This window comes from Lepidochelys kempii, chromosome 8, assembly GCF_965140285.1.
Source record: "Lepidochelys kempii isolate rLepKem1 chromosome 8, rLepKem1.hap1, whole genome shotgun sequence".
NCBI lineage: Eukaryota > Metazoa > Chordata > Testudines > Cheloniidae > Lepidochelys > Lepidochelys kempii.
Window position 1 is genome coordinate 16,437,460 of NC_136387.1, and position 20,781 is coordinate 16,458,240.

At 46.0% G+C, this 20,781-nt stretch overlaps 1 protein-coding gene across 5 annotated transcripts in view; it reads right to left on the reverse strand.

Moving 5' to 3' along the window:
• FGF1 (fibroblast growth factor 1) overlaps positions 1 to 18,646 on the reverse strand; it is a 68,528-nt gene extending 49,882 nt beyond the window's left edge. For all 5 annotated transcript variants that reach the window (XM_073355703.1, XM_073355706.1, XM_073355700.1 and 2 more), the window contains exons 1-2: positions 18,232 to 18,646; positions 14,279 to 14,492 (exon numbers count right to left, since the gene is read on the reverse strand). The gene's annotated coding sequence lies outside the window, so the exon portion shown is untranslated. The remainder of the gene's footprint in view (positions 1 to 14,278; positions 14,493 to 18,231) is intronic.
• Between the last annotated feature and the right edge of the window lie 2,135 nt (positions 18,647 to 20,781).

The window sequence follows — 20,781 nt, forward strand, 5'->3', positions numbered from 1 at the left end:
CACAGCCCAGGTAAACAGCTGAACCGAAGCTCTAAAATCTACTGGGTGTTTGTTCGACTGCCTGCCTCTTTTGTCTTGGATGCTTGCTGGATCAGGTCACGCAGCAGCATATACCCGAAGCTACGAACTAAAGGTGGTACTAAATGAAATCTCAGGATCCAAATACTCCCAGTCCTTGGAGAAGGTCAGATCCAAATTTCTGCAGACCAGATCTCTCTCTACTGCAAACTCCACTTCCTCCTTTTTTAGAGCTGATCATTTCTTTCCTTGATTTGGGCTCTTCTTGTGTTAATTTCCTCAGCAATATTTTTTTAAGGTTTATGTCTCTTAAAGAGAGCTGTCTGTTTTTCTGATGAAACTACATGGTACCCACCTTTATAACTCACTGCTCAAGGGCATGTTATACGTCCCTGATCCATAGAGGATGTGAGTCTATTACAGTCCCCAGCTACAGAGCCTGACTCTTTAACTCTGTAAGCCTCATGTTTTTAGCCTGTAGGTCCCTGATTCCCAAGATGACAGCTGTCAGACTTTCACCAGTTTCTCCCTCTCTCCACCTCCACAATGTGCTTGACCAATTGTGCCAATCTCTTCCTGACCCTTGTGACAATCATCTTATGCACTGAAGCATGAGATATCATTACCATGAGCTTCGCCTGGAAAAATTAACATGGTAATTCCCTTGTTTCTTGCTGACTCCATCTTTTAGGGTGTGATGGAGGAGGAGAGAGAACTTGCTGCCGATTTTCTGCTTTTAGTGCTCTAAATTGTAATTATAATGGATGTCTAGAAGCATAGAGATTGGGATAAGCATCTTGTATGATGTTTAAATTGAAAGGAAGCAATAATGACACTTGCTAGTGACCTGAAGTTACTCACCCTATCTTAAACCCATCCACAGTCTACACTTATCTCCGGAGCGATTGATCCAGCAGGGGTCGATTTATCACGTCTAGTGAAGACATGATAAATCGACCACTGAGCGCTCTCCCGTCGACTCCGGTACTCCACCGGAGTGAGAGGCGCAGGCAGAGTCGACGGGGGAGTGTCAGCAGTCGACTTACCGCAGTGAAGACACCGTGGTAAGTAGATCTAAGTACGTCGACTTCATCTACATTATTCATGTAAAGTTGCATAATTTAGATCAATCTCCCCCGCAAGTGTAGACCAGGCCTAAGTGACTTCCAGCAGACAGTCACAGATTTGCTGCATGAAGAAGGCGTTCCTTTTACTTCTTCTGCAGTTACCAAAACTAATTTCTTTGAGCGGATGCCTCGTTCACATATACAGTGAGCAGTCTGGACTGTTGTGTTGGTCTTGCCATGCAATGACCCCAGTCACCATTTCTGTTCTCCAGCCTTCATGCTATTCTTCATGCTCTTCTTCCCAGCTCTGTCCTGTTTCTGCTGAAGGCTCTTCAGGAGGCCTGGAGCAGACTTGGAATCATCCCACCCACTCTTTACAAAAACAGTCGTGTCTGGAGCCAAGAAAGGCAGGGCACAAATTGAGGGGGAGCTTGGATAACACACTATACTCAGAGAAGCATGAGGTTTTGTTTAATCTAGATGGAGAAAGCAAACAGGAGGGCAAGGGGGTTTCAAATATTACTTTTTTTTATTAGATAAGACTTAGAAAAGTGTGTTTTGCCACCTTGTTAAACCAAAAGGACATAGGCCAGACTCTCAAATTGGACTGCAAGCTTCTGTAAAGCTGATACACAGTGATAAAATAATAATACTTAACACTAACTGCGTATAGCTATTTGCATCTTCAAAGGGCTTTATAAATATTAACTAACTATGGTGCACAACACTACTATGAGGTACTGTACCTAATAGTTATCTTCCTCGTTTAATAGATGGAGAAACTGAGGCATCACCAGATGATGCTGTTACAGAGTTTCACAAGTTGTTTATCTTAGCATGTGAGCAAGTTTTTAGTCTTGGAAGAAATACTGGTTGTGGTGGTCGTTCCTTGATTACACAAGGTTCTGGGTATAGGTTGCTGTGTGCACTGCGGGAGAATTTTTCTCTGCTGTGGTCTCTGATTAGTCAGTTTTTGAGGCAGAGTTGTTCCCTGGGAACTACGCATTGCTGCTGGGCTGAGATTCCTGAAAGAAGGGATTGCCTGCATGCTGTTTGAGCATCTCATTTCAGGACTGGTGTATATATATAAATAAAGCAAATTACACTTTTAAATATAGCCAGATTCCAGATTTCTCTTCCACTGGGAAGCTGACCTGCACAGCCCTGGCATCTGCTACACTGAAAGATGTGACACCTGCATTAGAATAGACACACTGGTTTTGGAAGTAAGGTCAACAATATTAACTAACACTATTGTGAAGTACTCTATCTAACAGGTATCTTCCCCATTTAACAGATGGAGACACTGAGGCAAGGTTAGTGGTCTTGCCCAATGCCCCACAGAAAGTCAGTGGCAGAGCTGTGATTGCAGAGGTGTGATTACAGTGCACCCATTCCTGTCTCCTAGTTCTGTGCTGGTTTAAAAAAAAAACATGCACTTCTATGCAGACAGATGTCTACCATGGATATTCAAGTCTGTATAAAATAAAAACAGCCCCAGACTTTCATCCCGAATTCTAACCATAATAACTTACATGCACTTTCAAAAATTTACTCTTACAAAAATGTCCCCATTAATTAATCACTGGACCCTGGTGCAATATACAGTATGGCTTATAGATCCATTGACTTCAAAGTCATTCCACTTCGCAGTAATGTGCAAGGACCACAGAAGTGGACTTCTCTGTCCGTTCTTTGGAAAATATATTCTCAGTTAGGGAAAGGCTAATATGAGTGTGTTTGGGTTCCCTGGACTGGGGGTTTGCTTTTTGCCTTATGACATGATTGGATAATGCCAAGTGTCTCTAGACGTCCCTTCTCTAGACAACCAGCCAGTCAAAGGCCCCGCCTCATTCTGATAGGAGGATGGCTATGTGGCACAGAGCTTGCAGACAGACTGTTTTAGTCTGAGGAATGTTCTTCATCCTCTGTGTACTCAATTTAATTTGCTTATGCTTCCTTAATGAACTCTTCTTGTTTGAAAACTTCAAATAAACTTACAGCTAGTCAGGGTTACTGCGACGTTTGCACAGCTTTCAGATGATGTAAAGTATAGTATAAATGCTACATGTTAATAGTGGTCTCTCAGGGCTCTGAGTTTCTCTCTGTCTCTCAAACCTAAACACACACAGACCCCATCAGACATCTGTTCTTAGGCTTATTTCCGGTGACAGTGTGTCCTGAGTGACAGAGTTCTGATCCAGAGATGAACTTGTAAGGATAATCTTGCGTCTGAGGCTTTGGCCTGGACCCAGGAGATTGGGGCTCAATTTCCAGCTCTGCCAGACTTCTTATGTGACCTTGGACTTGTCATTTAAACTCTCTCTGCCTTTAGTTCCCCATTTCACCAATGGAGATAATAACACTTCCTTCTCAGCTCTACGGGAGGGGGCAGGGGGCCCATCCAGGTCAGGGCTGTGTCATGTCCGTGGGGCAATGTTTGGAATGTCATTTCCTGTGCTGTACATGTTCTGTGAAGACTTCAGATTCCAGGGCTGGCCAGTCACAGACACTCATTTCACACCATTTTTGCTTTACTAATATTTTTGTTTCTGCTAACGTCTGTGAATGAGTTCTAATGCTCATGAAAAAGGAGTACGGAAAGCAATGGCTGGTAGCCAGACTCAGGATCTCAGTGCTGACAGGTGCTGTGTAAACTCACACACAGAGCTCTGCCAATACACCTTAATTCTGACCTGAAGCACCTTGAGCTAGTCCAGTCTTGAACCGCTCAGGAAAAAGACTGTTTCCTCTTCCCACCCATCTTGGAGGTTTAAAACCTGCAGCAAATGTAACTTGTCAAACTTGACACCTCTGATGCAGTTTAGGTAGAAATGAGAGCTCTAAATAGGAAAGTAATCAGGAGAACGTGTTTGACTAAGGTAAGGTCACAAATTCTATAGTGATTATAGTCATGAGGGATTTACTTGTATTTCTCTCCTCTTATGCAAATGTAGCTCACTTAGAATACTTGACACAGACTACAAGCAGATTATAAACACTCTTTCAGAAAGGTTTGATTACTCTTTGGCACCCAGGTCATTGAATAAACATATATAATCAAGTATAACATTTTATACTCCCACAAATCGTAAATGTGGGGATTATCTTTGTTTTATGGATGGGAAAATTGAGACACAGAAAGGTTACGTGATGTGTCCAATGCGTCACATAGTGAGGCAGTGGCAGACCTGGGAACACAACTACGCTCTCCTCACTCCCAGCCTTCCGTTCTAATGAAAGCGGCAAAGAGACCCGCGGCACCTTATAGACTAACAGACATACTGGAGCATGAGCTTTCATGGGTGAACTCCCACTTCGTCAGTTCTACTGACTGGACCATGATGCCACAAGCTGATGAACGTTCTTTCCCCAAAATGAGTGTGTGGGTGATATGTTTGCTGTGGTATACGAACCACCATGACCCCTGTTCTGCTGGTGATCTGTGGTAGGAGAAATCATCAGAACTGGTAGTTTTAAATTTTGCCTGGGCTAAAGTATAGAATGTATCTGTATTTAAATTAATACACCATGCTGAGTGGGAAATTTAGACTAGGGGAATTCCATCCCTCTAATGTAAGAGCGGGCTCATTATAAGAGGGAAATACAGTCCCTTCTAAAGAAATTCTTTGAGTCATTTCAGAAGATGTGTCACTTTGCCTATCTCACATAGGGATTGACACACTTTGGGCTGAATCCAGGTCTCACTGGACTCAGTGGAAGTTGGATTGGATTCTTCTTTAGATGCAGAATGTGACATTACACCCCATCTTCATTATGGAAATATGCTTCTGATATGGAGATGGCAAACTGAGATATATTTTATGCAAGATGAGTCTTGTAGGGTATCATTGGAATGGTTATAATTTACTGAATGTGATTATCCCATTTGTATGCATGTACCATTTCTGTATCTAAAGTTAGGAATATTGACTCTGTAACAATTACAACTAGGTCTATACTTGGGAAACACCCTCCCAGACAGCAGGCCATCAGCCTTGATGGCATCCTGGTATGTAGCTGTGACACTACTACGTCAGGTGGTCCTGTCACCTGGTAGTAAACACCATCTAAGGTGGAGGTCAAGACTGGGAACCAAAAGATTTCCACCTTAAGTAAATCTTATTTAAGGCTGGGGAGTAAGGCAAACAAGACTCTTCTCCATTGCCTTCCTGCCCAAGAAGAAAGACTGCTGAAAGTACCTGAAGAGACAAAGGAACTGAGTGGTGGGAAAGGCAAGGGCTGAGTCCAGACTAAGACAGGAGTCTAGTCTGTAAAGAGAAATAACTGGAACTTTAAGCTACAGAAACTCTGCAACTTGCCTAAAACAACATTTAGGGTGAGAAATTGCTTCTTGAAACCAGTCTCTTTAAGATCTTAAGCTTAGTATGCATATTTTGTTTTATTTGCTTGGTAATCTGCTTTGTTCTGTTTCCTATCCCTTATAATCACTTAAAATATGTCCTTTATAGTTAACAAACTTGGTTTTTTTATTATTAAACCCAGTTTGTGCAATTTCTAACTGGGGGGAGGCAAGAAGTTGTGCATATCTTCCTCCACATTGAGGGAGGGGGCGAATTTATGAGCTTATGTTGTATAGATTTCTGTACAGCGCAAGACAATATTATTTTGGATGCACTTTCCGGGGGGAGCTGCACTTGAGCACTGGGTGATTTCCTAGCTGAGTCTTCTCATAGACAGCTGTTTGCAGACTCTGTGTGATTCTACAGCTGGTGCGTCCTTACGTGTGTGTGTGTGTGTGTGTACGGGCGTGCTGCCGGAGGCCGGAGAGCCTAATTCAGCAAAACAGGGAGAGGCAGCCCAGGGTAGTGGAGCCGGCAGACTCCATGAAATCCCAATACATCAGGTGGCACCCTCAAAGGGCGGGGGGTCCAACCCGTCACACAGAGATTCAACCAAACTACTTTTATCCCTTTCTCAAGAAGCCTGTATTATTTGCACAAGGAAAAATATGCAGGAAAAGGCATGAAAAAGCATTTTTAAAGAGACATCACAATCTTCAACTGCAAAAACAAATGTACGTCATAAATAAGCCTATCTTTAGAGGAATAATTAAAAAAACTCAAAAGTCAACTTTTTAACCAGGAATCAATAACTGATTTTTAGTTTAATATCTTAAAAATTATCAGCTGTATGTTGGTCCAGTTTCCAGTCTCACTCCCCTGCTGGCTGGGCATTCTGCACCTGCAGACTGACAGAGGGGATTCACTGTGTGCCATTTACCTCTATATGGAATCTGGTAGAAACAAACTATTCATGCCTCTGCCTTTCTGTGATATTTTTATTTTTAACTTGCATAGTAAAACTCATTGTAGGGCTGCACCCATCCTCCCCTTTGATCTCTCTATCCAGGCTGGAAGGCACACAGTATTACTCACTTTTGTGTGCCTGGAGGTTCTCAATTCTCCCCCTGAGTAATTTTTATTCTTCAGCATATATATGCCTGAATTTGGCCAAACATGCTAGGATTCCCCAGCCCAATACTTTAAGATGCTTAATACTTAATAATAATAGTTATATTACACAGCAATTGACTGGTTTTGATACAATAAGACTCATTGGACCAAAGGGAAACCAGCACCCAGCCCTCACAACACAAAGTATTGGGGGTTTTTTTGGAGGTTTGAAACATTTCCACTAAAATTTAGTAAAGGTTATTTTTCTTTTTCTTGAGGCTTCTGCACTTGTGGGTTTCATCCATAATGGGCTGAAGAGTCCACATAAGGCTCTTTTTTTGGGCTACGTCCAGCCTGACTGGAGGCAGTGGAAATCTTGCCACAAAGCCTATTCTGCTTCCAGTGACATTGTCTTCTCAGGGGTTAAATGGAGTTTTATCGACTGACACCTTGTTAGGATCTGACCCTCCAGCCATTTGGACAATTGGGATGCACAGTCAGGTGCTTACTTATCCCACACCAAACCATAGGAGCTCTGCCCCTCCCTGGTTTAGATTCATGCATGGCTTATGTTGGGAAATGTTACTATATGCAGCAGGTGTAATTTTATGATACTTGCTTTCCCATGGGATAACATAAATGAGACTGTAAGCCCTTTGAGGGGGGTTGGTTTCCTTTGTGTTTGTACAGCACAATAAGACCCCACACCTGACCACTGCTGCAAAACAAGTAAGTTGTTTAGTAGTGGTGGGCGGCTAATAAAGGTAGAGCAGAGTTGTACTCAGTCCATTTAGGGGGGCTGTGGAGTGGTCTCTGAAGACAGGAAGTTGCCTAATCAGGGTAGGTGACCTCTTGTACAGGTTCCACTGTACCCCATTACTCTATCCGTACATGTCACATCCAGTGAAACATTTAAAATACATGAGGAGAGCCAGCTTCTAAAGTCATATTTCTAGTGCTCTGCATAATCCCTCCGAGACGGTAAACCAGGCTCTAGTTGAAAATTGGCAATGTGAAATTATTTATTAGGAGTCCCTTTTGGGCTAAAGTAAATCACCCCAGATACATTCAAAATGTGGGCCACCAGTGGAAGTCGTGCCACCCTTGTGTCCTTGAAACACGAGCCTCGTAAACAAACACAGGGTGTTGATCCTACTGCAATAGGAGGGTGAAGGGGCATCTTTCACAACACTCGAACCATTACACCAGAGCTTAAAGATGAACTGAAAGCTTCTCTTTTAAAAAGTGAATTAAGTTCCTTTTTCATTAACAGAATAGATGGGTGGGGTATAACTTGTATGCATTATCTCTTTTAAAACCTAAACTGTTGAGACCCAGATCCTCCCATGCCCACCGGACTGGCCAAGCCACAAGTTGATGGTGTCATGTTTGCCAATAATAGGAGTCGCCGTCACTAACACCTTGTGCAACTCCTCCCTCAGTTTTAGGTGTCAGCGATGACATCAACTGTTGCAGAAGAAACTCAGAACTCTGCACTCAGGTCTTTCAGTTTGCCTTAAGGAATGGCACAAGCCTGGCTCTCCACCTAGTGAAAGAACTTCAGGAAAACTTTCAGTGTGAGATGCATTTGCAATGATATCCCTGAATTTCAATACAGCTGCTGTATGAAGTGTGAATGAATCAAGAGGAGGAAATAGTTTATATAGAACAAATTCATGGGAATATGTGTGTTATAGGAACTGATATTATGGTATTATTTCCATTTAGCAGGAAACGAGACTATCACAGGAGAGCTGTTTTCTCCTGAGTCTGGCATCACTATAGCATGCTATCCATCTCGAGCGTTTGTGGGTGTTGGAAAGAGTTGTAGGAAAGCCTTCATACCAGATGTGCTAACTGCCCAGAGCTACTTCTAAATGAGACATAAACCTTAGGTCCTGACCACTTGTGGTAATAACAGGTCTCAGAGCACTTTTCATAAGGGTGGGGGTGTTGGGCTCAGTAGTACCTTGATAAAATTCCAAATTTAGGTAATTTGGGTAATTACATACTGACCCCTGAAGATTCAGCTGGCTAAGAGTCTCAATTGTTTCTGGACTGCTATATGCTATTCAAACGTTGCATCCTCCCACCGAATGGTGACTGCTTTGGGGTCTTTGATGTTATTTTAATATTTTTCTTCTAATCACCACACACAATTACAGAATTCCACAGAAACTCACACTGAAAAAAAAAAGATGTGCCTCTTTCTGGAGGGGGTGGGGGTTGCAAAGCAAGCGAGGCTGTGAGGAAGGGTGGAGATTAGAGAGAGGTCTGACCCCAACCAGCAGGTCTCAACATCCGCAAACTTTGGGGAAGTTATTATTTGTATTAGGGTGGCACCTAGAGGCCACAACTGCGCTTGGGGCCCCATAGTGCTAGGTAGTGAACAAACACATAAGGAGAGACAGTTCCTTCCACAAAGAGCTGACAATCTTAATTAGAGACTGACAGTCCCCGGCCCCCCCCCAAAAAATAAAGAAGGATAGTTTCCATTCCAGATCCATTCGGTTGTTAGCCCTTCTACCAAGGGACCAATTGTGGTACAGATGCTTATCCACTATGGACTTGACAGAGCCCACCACATTTGATAGATGATGAAAGCAAATAGCCATCAGGGTAACAATTGCCCTGGAGCACGTACTCTAAAGGTGACCAGCTCCATGCCCCAATAGCACACCCCTGAGCTATCCATCAGCCCCAGTACCACCACGTGTTTCATCTACACTGTTAACTCTGCTTAGTTCTGCATCCAGTGAGAGGGAGTCTATTGCAGCGCCGCAGGAATGACACTTTAGAGGTAGCTCACGTAGCACACACTAATAACCCAGGAGCAATCGGGTGTGGGTGGGAGGAATGCGGGGATCAGCCAGGGTAGCCCAGCTATGTGATTTCAGCACAAAGCTAGACACAGCAGTTGGTTTAACAAGAGAACAGCACAGACTCTGCCATGTGCATTACCGGAAAGGCAATTTTACCCCAGGGCATTCAGTGCCAAACTCAAATAAAGCAGAGACAGCCTGAGTCTGAATGCTGGAGGTTCCAATTAAACACACACTGTTTCACACAGACAAATAGTATTAGCAATGGTTGACCTAATCCTTTTAAAACGTTGCATTCAGAGGCACGTTCTGTTTATCCCGCCCAGCTCTTCTCAGTGGTCCTGGGACTAGTGGCCCAGTGCTGACTGATTTGCTCTCTCGTTATTTTGGGGACACCAGCTTCCCATCATGGGAGTGAAATCATAAATACGAAATATCAAAGGCTAACAACAGGGTAGCAGTGGGTTTGAATTCCTGTAGTACAAGAGGCTGCAATTTCAAGGGTACTCAGATATCATGGTGTGGGCACTGGATAAAGACTTGTTAGACCATTAAAAACACGGTTAATGTTAACATAAGGACAGAATGTGACATATAATGAGGACAGCTGCTCAGGTGGCTCCGGGGACAGCCGCACCAGCCGCTGCTCGGGTGGCCCTGGGCAGCTCGCCCCGGTGACCACCCAACAGTGGCCGCTCCAGCGGCCCCCGACAGTTGGTGCCACTGGCTCCAGCTCCCCCCGGGGTGCGCCCCCCACAGGAGTGGCCATCCCAAGATTTAATTATGGGTATTTATAGTATAAGTCATGGACAGGTCACGGGCCGTGTAACCTGTCCATGACTTTTACTAAAAATACCCATGACTAAATTGTAGCCTTACTGATATGGAATAAAGAAATGGAAGAAGATGCAGCCAGCTGTTTGCTGAACTCCTTCATTTGGGAGGAAGAGCAAGGGCTCAGGAGTGGGAGGCAGGCCAGAGTCCATTTAGAGAGGATGGGAGGGAGAATCTATCCCAGGGGCAGGGGTGAGGCTGGGAACAAAAGTCTGTCCAGGAGACTCCAAAGTTTATATGTTTGGCTGGAGGGTTTGGTGGATCCAAAGTCGATTTAGGTTTACTCCATGCCACATATTCAGTCTGTATTCTGAACGGCTGAATCATATTTATGTGGCTGGAGGAAGAGGATCTAACCCAATATTACAGGGAAAACAGTTAAGCACTGTGCTGCCTTATCATCACCAACAAGAGTCTTGCCCTTTGAAAGCAATTAAAATTTATACCTTTGCTTGTCAGTAGATTCTGTGTACTCCTCATAGGTGACCCTTCCAAGGGTTATTAGACTTCCAGGCTACCCAGGTTGCACTGATGAAGCAGGATTGGCTAAACCATTTTTTTGCTTTGTCTCATTGTGCTGCTGCAGCTTGGTCTGGACTGGCTTAGGAGTTTGGGAAGGGCCAAAAAGATCATGTTTAGGGGACCCTGCAGCCCAAATGTAATGGATTTTAGCAACAAAAGAATGGGGGAGGGAAGAATGTTTTTGCCGCCATCATCTCTCTGCTGCGGGAGAAATAGAACCCAGCTCCTTAGACTGGAGTGCATGTGGAGTTACTAACACTGGGGGAAAAGTGTTTCAAGGGACATTTCTGCAGCAGCTAAGTCCCCACTAAGTGTGCATTCTGGTGAAGCTTGTTATTTTCTTTGTCCTTTCCCCTATTTACTTAACTACTGAATCCAGAGCAGCCTGCAATATTCATCAACAACCTCCGTGTGCCAAATAGCCACCCCATCTCATCACAAAATATGCAGAGACAGGGTCTCTGCCAGGGAAGTGCAGAGAGAAACTGTCAAACTCACTCACCATAAACTAGTCTCTCTCACTTTTCCTTTCTTCCAACCCCCCCCGACCCCGCCAGCTCTGTCACATTCGATCTGTCTCCACTCTATTTTCCTCTCACTTCACATTTTCATTCTCTTGCTTCTCATCTCCCCTTCCCTTGATGAGTAGTATCTCTTCCCTGCTCCGCCTTTCTCTGTCCTATTTCCACTGTTCTCTTTTGTCCAGCCCTGTGGTCTCTTCTGTGTTACGCTGTGAGTTTGCCCATGTTCTTCTCTTGACCTTATATTCCATGGCCTTTCTGCTCCAACCCCAGACTCTTACTCATGTCCGCCTGCCTCCCTCCCGGAACTCAGGACCTGACATTGGAAAATCCTTCTCAGTGTTAATTATTAAACAGTTAATTAATTAATGCTATTAATTGTGGCCGGCCCCTGCACAGCTGCACAAGTGACCCTCCCTCAGCCCACACCCACTTTGTAGGAGGTGGCCACAGATCCAGCACCTGCGCGCTCTGGAGTATAGCGACTGCTGCCTGGTAGCATGCCGAAGGACACCAGCTGCTCAGAAATGAACGGACGGGGGCGGAGTCCAGGGGTGCCATTTAAGGAGGCTCCTGCCCCCCTGCCAGCCCAAGTTTTGTACCACCTGCTGGGAGCCACTCGCACCTCTCCCCCCGCCACTGACTGGCTTATTCTTTGCTCAGCAAACAAGAATGCGGAGGAGTATCTGGCAGAGCCAACAGCGAGCTGGGAGTCTCTGCAGCATTTTTTCATTCCTTAAACAAACACGCGGAAGGAGTGGTGGCAGGAAGGTCTGAAGATGCTTGCTGCAGATTGCAACATGATCTGGCCCTCACCTTCACAAGCTGACATGTTAAAAAGGCAGGAGCAACCCTTTGTGACACCAGTAGAGATGGGGGCTGCTCAGTCAGGGCAGGGGGCTGCTGCCTGAGGCACATTCAGGGGATAATTATCCTCACAGCCAGCCCAGCTTTGGAAGTTTCAGGCTGCAAGAGCAGTGCTGCAGAATGGATGACCACCTGTAATCTTTCACTGCGGTGAAGAAACAAGCATGAGCTGCTGCCACCAAAATATTGTTTAAATAACACTTAAAATGTTCACAACTTTTTTCTAACTCTCTAATTTTGTAATGAATGGCAGTACCCCAGTGTGGTCAGTTATTCTACTATTTAGTCTTACTTGTCTGTGGGAGTCTGTGCCTACAGGGGGTCAGGTCAGGTCCATAGGCTGTGATGCAGAAACATGGATTCCTCTGTGAATGCCTAGATTTCACTAAATCTCCCAAGAGTGGGTTTGCACTTTTCTAGGACCTTTTTCCCAGATACATTTTGAGGAGCTGCTGGCCCTCAACTGCTGCCCTCAAGCAGCTGTCTGCTGCAGCTCCTTCTCTTCCAGCTGGTAAATATTCTTATCTCCTGTTGTTCTAATTCTTTAACATTTCTGAGAGTGTGGCAGAGTCTCACAAACCTGAGTGCCATCTATGAATTTCATTGAGGTGATATTTACTCTCACCAATCCTTACAGTAACACACTAGGAACCTCCTTCCAACTTAATCCTTTGGATTTATCATAACTATTTGTATAAACCTTTCTGTGAACATAAACCCAAGCCAATCTGAACAATTTGTAAGATTTGGCTGCCAAAATTTGTTCATTATAGATCCATGCTACTAACATCCATCATTTAATTACACTCTAGAATAGATGGTGATTTTTTTTAAAGGTATAGCCCGATACGTTGTTAAAAACAACAACGTTGTTTCAATAAATAGGGCTATTTTTGCGCTAGTTATTAAGTGACTTTGAGCGAGTAATGCAGTAGAAATCTGGCAATCATGTAAATGTTCATCTTGCTGATTTTACCGAGCCTGATCCTACAAATTCCATAATCCACCACCTCATAGTGTTCTTCACCTCAGTGGGAAATTTATTAGCTCACGGTGCCAGTTCTTGAGTTGAAACAGTCCCTCATTGACACACACACGGATGGAGGCTGGAAAAATTTCACTTTTCAGGTGTGGTTTTTCTGTTGTACACTTACAAGTAATCCTAAAATATACCTTTAATTGGTGTTTGTGTATATCGTTTTCTTTCTTTACATAAGAATGAGATACAGTGCTCCTGTCAACTAATTTCTAAGTTATTATCAGCAAAAAAAACCTAGAGTAGTCTAAGTAGCCCCTGGAATCATGGTTAAAGTTGCTCTCCCCCCCCAACAAAAAATCTGAAACGGTGCCCCTGACAGAATCATTTATTACACCAGCCATAAGGAAAACCCATGCTGCCCCTGTGTAAAAGGGGTGAAAAGGGCCTGCCCCCTTGTGCCCGTGAGAGCTCCAGGAAGCATTTTGCCCAGCTGGGGCAGGTGGCTCCACTCCACTACAAAATCAGCTGTGATTTTCAAAAGTGCTCACGTGAGTAAGGAGCAGAAGTGCCAGTGATTTTCAAGAGGGCTTGTGGTCCTAACTCACATAGGCCCTTTTGAGAATCTCACTCTGACGCTTCAGCCTGGCCCTTGTTATCGGAGATGATGACTTCCTGGTATAAGCATCAGTGCTGAAACAGGCTGACTCACAGGAACTACTTGTAGTCCTGACCGGATCAATTTCCCTCCTCCTGGGCTAGATAAATTGCCTTCTGTGTGTGGCGTTCAGATGAGATCATGGTCCTGTCTATTCTGAGTGGCCTTTAAAGGTCCCCGGATGCTTTTTGTAAGCACTGGGGTGGTTTACTGATCCATACTTGGCCAGAATACCCCCAGCCCCAGTCCTGTACAGCATGCTGTCTGCTTCTTCCCTCCAGAGGTGGCTGTATGCTTCCCGGCCGTAGTCAGGCTTTGCGATGGAATGTGTGCTATAAAAATGTGAAGTATGAGGAGGAGTATGCTGGGGGACCACAGTCTCTGCCGTTTATAAACGAAGACGGAGCACTGGAAATTTTCAGATGTCGTTATTCCTGAGAGCCTGCAGCACTTACAGGAATCACAGCATCATCTACTGGAACCTTTCTCCTCCATCTCTCCCCTCCACACACATCACTCTGCATCCTCACCCTTCAGCCTTGTCTATGATTCTCCCAGGGGATGGTAGTAGCTTACCTGCAGCACAGTGCTCCTGAGAGAGGGGTGGCTGGCAGCTCTGGGACTTGTGTTTGCCTCAGGCAGGGAACACCGCTGCTGTCGCACTGGAAAGGAGGAGTGTCAGCAGTGCGTCAGGTTTCACCTCCGCTGGACGCTTGTGCAGTTCCACTCTGCTGCTGCGGCAGTTCTCCCTCGATGCTGGGGATTTCCCTGTTCCCTTGCTCCTGCAGCTCTGCGGAGAGGCGACAAGCCGCAACATGCACATCAGGTTGTTTAAATCATTCCAAAGGGGGTACTAGCAGGGAAACGAAAAAGCTCTGTATGAACTGGAGGCAGCTGGGTTATTCTAACGCTTCAGCTGCTTTCGGCCTCAGGGCCTTGTGTATTGATAGGCGGTAACACACACATACACACACACCATACCACAAGATGACAGAGCTTAAAAATAAATGTGAGCCGGTCACCTGACAGACAAGAGGACAAGTAAAGGGGAGCAAGTGACCTGTTTGATCTGCATGCGGAGCTGCCAGCAGTCAGCCAGCACTGCAGCAGGACTTAAGTAAATCATGTTAGAAAGGTTTTCTTCTGGGCAGATGGTTAAACTGAATGGACTACAGGACACAGCCTAACAGGCTTCTGTTTATTTTGAGGCTTCCATTGCCTAGGAAACAGTAGATTGTGGTGAAGTGGGATCAGAAAAACTGCTGAAGGAAAAGGAGTATTTCTTTTTTTCTTCCCAGCTCTTTGCCTCATGCCTTGATGTTTGGTTCTTTTATTGGCTGTTTAGCAAGGGCAAGGTTCTAACCTTTATCAAATGCCAGATTCATTTATTTCCATGCACAGATCTACGCAAGCACTTTAGAGTGTGTAATGGTTCCTCCCTCTCGGGTCCAGAGGAAGGCCGGATGTTGTCAGGGTGGTCTGATTTGTGATCACGGACCAGCCCGCTCCACAATCCAATCTCCACCACAGGACCCAGCACATGGCCCTTTGGTTCATAGCTCCAGCCCCTGTTTGGAGTACCCACCAAACATCTAGGGTTTAGGCCTCCTGAGTAATTGCACAGTCTTTGACCCACAGCCTCATGGCTGGGCAAGCAACAATAACCTGTGGCTCCAGCCCTCTGGGCAGGGTACAGCAAGCAATCAGTCTATAGCCCTCAGCTTCCTGGCTGGGACAAGCAACAACAGTCAGGTGCAGGCCTTCTGGCCTAGGTGAATATGCAGCCAGCTCCAGGTGTGGGGAAGCGACAGGGGTAGGGGGACCCAGGCCCAGCCTAATCCACCATGTCCCAGCCCAGGACGCTCACAGTGGGTCAATGGGAACACGTAATATTGCTGCCTCACGTCCTGGCAACACAACCGGACCAACATCTGGTTTCCCTGGGCTACTTCCTATCTCACTCTCCTGGCATCACGCTGCCACCACCACCAGGCTCTGGCTCACAGTCGGGTGGTGCTTCCTTTGGTATTTCCCCAGGTCCTTCCATCTCCTGGGCCAGTAGGACTCTGATTCGTTCTGCAGCCGGTTGTGGACCTCACAAAGGGCTCAGCTGTCTAGTAGGGACATCTGCCTCCTTCCCAGATCTGCTCACCACTGAGCTGCAGGGCCCTACTCTTATACTTCCTGCCCTGCCCCTGCACTTCCTGCGAGGGGGTTGGGCCGAGTTAGTTGCACCCACCACAGGGAATGAAATGGTTCCTCCATCTCGGGTCCAGAGGGAGGCCATTCTGCCTCACTGGGATGTCGGGAACTGAAGCAATGTCCGATTGAGAAGCACGACTGCAGATGGTAGGAACTCCCCAGTGGTGCTGTGTTTAATGTGGGGTTTTCTCTTTGTTTTCAAGCAGCTCAGCTGACAGAGAATGGGAAGGGAGTCTATGCAAGAAGGTGCTGTTGTGATGGAGGCATTCCCGTGATACTACCGGGACAGGTTAGGGATAGATTAGGGATAGGTTGGCCTCAAGAGAGTTGAAGCTTGGTGAAGTATCCAGAAGTGCTGAGGCTCCCCTGTATTTTCTAAAGCTCTTTAGCCTGACAAATTTGGCTGGACATCCCAAGGGGATAAGCTTCCTCAGGCAAATGATAGCATGTCCGGACCCAGTGGAAATTCCATGAAAGCTGCTGTTCTCTATGGCTTCACCTCCTCTAGGGAAAATGTGTGTGCTAACATGTTTAAATCCTACTATAGCCAAGGCAAACTGTAGTTTTAACAGGTTAGCTGGTCAAGGGGTTTTGACCAATTAACACATGTTAAAATTACACCTTGCTTTGTCTACATTAGGATTTCAGTGTGTGTTAGTTAACAGGTGTTAGCCAACACATAGTTAAAATATACCTTTATTCCTTGTGTGATCATGGCCTAAGTATTTGGAAATCCAGTCCTAGCTGGAAATACACTGATGCCTTTCTGTAGACTAACAAAAGTGTTAGCTAACATGTTTTAATTAAATGCTGTTTCAAAATATGTTAGCACTGAAAGTTGATGGTACCAACCTTCTTTCCCTGTCCTGGCATCTGTTCATCTCTCCAGCTCTCAGCTGCATCTTACAGGTGTTATCAGTAGTAGAGCATAGGAAGTTACTCAGGTTAACACAAGAAACCGATTCATTCATTTAGGAGCGTTGCCAAATCCTGGAGTCCCTTCTTAACTTTTACTCTGTTCTTACCCTACCCCTTGACCACAATGGGAGATTTGACTGAGTGAGAACTTCTGGATCTGCCCTGCAATAATAATGTAGTACAGCACTATTCATCCTAAATTGTTTTGCAGATATTATTAACTCTATACACTGCATTCAGGCATCATTTCCTCTACTCCTGAAGTACAGCCACCTCTGGAGTGGAATATAGCAGCCATTTAACAGCAAACAGCAACAGCATCCACCAGTGTAGGACAGATGAATATTCACCAGCATGGAGTTCTGAGCACAGTGAGCAGCCTGTGTACAGTCAATCAATGGCAGACAGTCAGTAGGGTCAGAAATAACTTGTCCTAAACTATTAGTTAGCTCCCGTTCTATACTGCCTTCTTACTATCTGTCTGTACCACAAGATACATAAAGCATGGGTGTGTTTGCACACATGTGTGTGTGCATGTGCATAAAGAATTTACATTTAGCGTCACTCCCCTCAGTCTCCCCTATTCCGACACATTGCAAAACTCTCACTGTAGTTCAGGACTATTTTACCCTTCCCAACCCTCTTCCTATGGCTAACTCCTGCCCTAGGCATCAGTAATAAACCCTTCTCCTGACATGCTCAGCCATATGGACGCTTCTCTGCACCCCATAAATACTGTACTTTTTTATTGGGCTCTTTGGAAATACAGTAAACACTTAACTAAAGAGCCACTTTCTCCCTCCAGGAAGCAGTGGGTGTGACTGCCTGCTTTCTCTTTCTCACACAAACACAGGGAGTATGTGGTTCAGCCATCCCCCTAGCTTTCTCTCACCCCCACCCCCAAAACAAAACCAGGAAGAAGCAATAACAAAAACCATTTCACCTAACACAGGTTTCCTGCAGAGCTGTTTAAAATGACACGTACAGCGTCCCGCACATAATAGGGCTTGGCTTCATATTGTCCTTGGAGCTATAATGGTCAAATTGCTCAGCAAGTGTAATTCAGTCGGCTACAACCTGGAAACAAAAATTAAATGGAGAAATCCCCCTTCTCCAACCCCGGCCCCCTTAGAAATCCTAGTTTTCTGCTGCAGCGGAGCAAATGTGACTCAGGACTTGAAGCCCAGAGATCAAGAAAAACCCTGATTGTTCCCCCTGCAATACGCAGCCAGCCCAGCCTGTAAGCTTCAGTGGGAGTTCAAAAAACACACTGCAGATCATCTGAGAGGGGGAAGCAAACATCAAAGCCGCTGGGAAGCTTCCCCACTGTTGTGCCAAGGCAGGATGCCCTGTAGGGAACCCAAGAGTTCAGAAGCCCCCTGAGAGGACTGAGGTGCTGTAACACTCACCTTGGTTCTCAGGCTCAGGCGCTCTCGGGCTGGTTTCTGCTCTGGTTAGCACACACTGCTGAAAAGTAGGAGCGACAGGGCTGGAGCTGTGGGAGGAAGGGAGTTCTTTCCAACAGCTAAGGAAGAGAGTTTCCCTAAAGGAGGCGATGCTGTTGACCTGCCTATAGGGCGGTTAGATGTTGTGTTGGAACAGGGGGGCCCTTTCCCAGATCGGTCTTCTTCACTGAAGGCCAAGAGGATCCTGAAAGGAGAGACATACAGAAAAGCTCACAAAAAATGGCTCCAAGTGAAAATAGTATCACCAAGCTCACTAACAAATCCAGATCGCTGTCGGGTCCCAGTCAAAATCTGGCATCCATCATTGAGCAGGTTGAGGTGGGACCCTGAGGTAGTGAAGCCCCTGGAAGCTCAGGTCTCTATACTGCCACCCACGTAGGACAAACTAAGAAAATAAGGGAAATAATTTGCTTTTCTTTTTTTCCTTCTCATGTGATCTTTTTTTTGGACTTGGCACAAGAGCTATTTTGGGGCTGGACATGAGCCCAGGTGAAGGGACATGGATTTCATCCAGTCTGCCTCCCCCATGTGCTTGGAGGGCTCTAGGGAGCTTTGAACAGCTGCCATGATGATGGGCTTAAAAGCTTCTCAGTTAGGTGTGGTGTTCTCACTGATTCTTTCCCATTGTCTGGTGTAACTCTCTTGCAGCAAAGCCATTTTTTTCCCCAAACAGCTGCGCTGTGGTCAGAGATGGTTTGTGATGAGTGGAACTGCAATTTGTACATTGCCCTGAACTCACAGGGGCTTGCTCTCCCTCCACATGCAGTTTCCTTATTTGCCAGTTCACTATAAACCAGTTTCGCTTTATATTCTCTATATACTATGCCTCAACAGGAAGCAGGATTGCTTGAGTTCTTGTAAATGGTACGAGAGTGTTTGTGAAACTGGCAAAAAGAACAGAGGAGTACTTGTGGCACCTTAGAGACTAACAAATTGGTTTCACACGAGGAAATCCACATGTGCTGGGAAGTGGCTGGAAGCAGGGGGCACATAAAAATGGTGCTAGGCATATTACGGCAGCCTTAAGAATGGGTGGCTGCTGTACTTGATCCTGCAAAGTACTCAATTGGTGATCTCAGTAGGTGTTGTGGGCACTCAAGACTTCCCAGGGTCATATACACTCCACATGGGCTGAGCTTCCTGCTGACAGGAATGCTGTGCAGAAGCCAAAGGCAAATATCTGGCAGGCCATTCCTTGGGAGGAAGGGAGAAAGGACTAATGGACTAACAACTTGTCAAACACTGGCACCTGCAGTCTAACAAGCTGCACTGCTTTGCTCTGTGATCCTACCTGTTTTCTGCCTGAAATACGAGGGGTAGGAGGCAAAGCTGTTCAGTTATTCAGAGAGCACGGAGCTGGCAGACCTCTGGCAGGTGTTGGAGGTTTTGAACAAGAGGGTGTTTGTGAAAGGCATCAGTGTTTGTGGAATTGCTTCTCTCTTGCTCATGCAGGTCCATTAACAGCTGAGGGTGAGTTGGGGAGCTGTGGGAAAGCGAATAATGTGAAGTGGGGGTCGGGCCCATGTTCAGCGTCCCACATTCTAGAAGATTTTAAGGGAATTCAGGCTTCCCTCCTCCTGTTCTGCACACCCCCACTCTCCCTATCCATCACGTTCCTGCTCCCTCTCTCTACACACACACACTCACTCTAATAATAGCAGTAATTCCAGCGGAGAGAGTAGAGGAGGAAAAGTCACAGTTTGTAACCTGTACCCACCATAAACACATGCTCTCCGCACCCATCGCTCATGCACACACATTCCCCCCAGAGGGGCAGTGACTGCGGGGAGGAGGGAGCAGAGAGTTCCTGTAAGAGGCTCTGGGGACAGTGAGTGGGGTGGTGGGGAGGAAGGACGAGGGGCAGCAGACAGGCTTGTGGGATGAAGGCTTTCAGTACCTGGGTGCAGCTGCTACAGGAAGGACAGGAGTGGAATTGGAGGCAGGGTGGGTGTCCAGGGAGGGGGCAGAGCACCCTGTAAAAGGACAGAGTTTCTGTAGGGAGCAGAGCTGCTGGGGAGGCCACAGGAATGACATTGGGGGAGGAGCTGCTGGAGTTCATGACAACTGCAGGGAAAGGGAGGGGGCAGAGTTCCTGACATTGGTGCTTCATTGGATGGGTTGGGAGGGGATGAGTGGCTGAGTGCTCTGAGCTGGCTCGCTGGGAAGGCAACAGTGGCCTGCTCTCTTGAATCCCTTCCACATGCAAGGACTTGGGCAGATCTATAGCATGAGGGATTGGAAGGGGCAGGGGTTCTCCTGTTTTGAGATCACCCAGCTGGTCTCTTTGAAATGCAGCTGATGTGCGGGAATCTGGGACCGTTCTCTCTAGAGAAGAGCCTGCGCCCTACCTCCATGTCCATTCTCCCCTGGAACATCTACACCTGGTTCTAGGTCTGAACTTCTCTATCTAGCGTCTTGTGAGTAGCACCGGTGACCGATCACTCCCAAGAAAGCTGTGGCTTTCAGACAGTGGGTACAACGCCCATCTAAACA